The sequence below is a fragment of the Lathyrus oleraceus genome, chromosome 7, assembly GCF_024323335.1.
Source record: "Lathyrus oleraceus cultivar Zhongwan6 chromosome 7, CAAS_Psat_ZW6_1.0, whole genome shotgun sequence".
NCBI classification, from domain to species: Eukaryota; Viridiplantae; Streptophyta; class Magnoliopsida; order Fabales; family Fabaceae; genus Lathyrus; species Lathyrus oleraceus.
Window position 1 is genome coordinate 134,914,860 of NC_066585.1, and position 1,582 is coordinate 134,916,441.

The 1,582-nt window shown below is 32.3% G+C and overlaps 1 pseudogene; it reads right to left on the reverse strand.

Annotated features, from left to right (window-relative positions):
- Positions 1–318: 318 nt before the first annotated feature.
- LOC127102443 (uncharacterized) lies at positions 319–871 on the reverse strand (annotated as a pseudogene).
- Positions 872–1,582: the final 711 nt, after the last annotated feature.

The window sequence follows — 1,582 nt, forward strand, 5'->3', positions numbered from 1 at the left end:
CTTCAGAGACCACTTATTGGCTTTTGAAGCTTCAGAGTATGGGTCACTAGAGGCTGACTTTCTTCAGAGTTGACTTCTTCAAAGTCTGGATCTTCCATCAGTGCCAGAGTCTTCATAGGTGATCTTCAGAACCAAAGTCTGATCTTCAGACGCATAATTCTCAGGGTTTTCTTCATCTGTGCTTAATCATATAATCATGCATACTTGAATAAATGTTTAGAATACCCAATTGTTCCTTAAATACTTTGTTATCATCAAAATCTGAGGGATATGGTATCAACCAATTTTGTTCCAACATATAAGGCAGTTATTTAACCACTAGTAACTCATTTTATTACATAGATGATTCTTCACAAACTTCATAGCTGAAAAAACATGTTCCACATTTTCAGTTGCTACCGGAAAGACTAAATCCAACTTTTAGAAGCTTATAAATTATATCAAATGTGTTGCACTCATTTGTTTCCACAAGATTTGCACAAAAATCTAAAAGTCCTTTGAACTTTGCAAATTTTGGGTAACATCGAACATTTCTAACATAATTCTAAAGATGGTGTCGCACCACCACTTCCGGCATATCTACCATATCATTTGGATAAAGTTTAACCATTCTCAATAATGTTTTCATATCAAAAGATGCAAATGAGGATGAGGGACTCAAACATAAAACCCATTGTAAAAGGTCAATATTTTCTTCATCAAACCTAGCATTAAGCTCGTGCAATTGGAAATCTAAAACACTAAACAAATAATCAGACTTATAATGATGCAAGTTAGAAACACTAGAAGTTGTAGCATGTCGCTTAGGTTTCTTTCCTTGCACATATAGTGCGTCCATATCAGACACATCAATATAGTTCTTTCTATCCATCATTCCTCATTTATACTAATTATTGTTTAGTAGCATTGACAAGCAAAAAAACATTCAAAAGATCTTGATCATGATTTTGTAGCGCTACACTCAAATTATTTATAAATCCTAAAATCTCAACCATCATATATAACACGAAGATAAAATCAAAAAATTGAAGCACATCTAACAAAAGCATAATTTCACCAATTTTTCAAATAATGTATCCTTCCCACAGATGATGACATTGTTCTGTTCTGTTACGAAATTAGAAATGATGTGAGTTTCGATGGTTGCAATGGACAATAGTGGATCTAAGCTTCCAATGTGGTGGAGAAAAGGCACAACCTACAAGGCTAACACTCTAATGCTCAAGTCATTATGAGAAGAAGAATAATGAATAACATTTTAATTTGAAATCATGTACCTAAAATTGATGTGTGCTCTCTTTATATAATGGAAGAGTTATAACAACTCGATATCTGTTAGGCGTAAGAAGCAGCGAGGCGTTGAATGTTTCTTGAATTTGGATCGAGTGTAATTTTTAGTAGGATAGTTCTCATGTGCTGTAAATATTCTAGACGAATTATAACTCTCTCTAAATGATTGACCGATATATATATATATATATATATATATATATATATATATATATATATATATATATTAAATTTTGGTGTAGCTAAAGACTATGCCTCAACATAGATCTGTCCATGTGACTTAAATGTATAA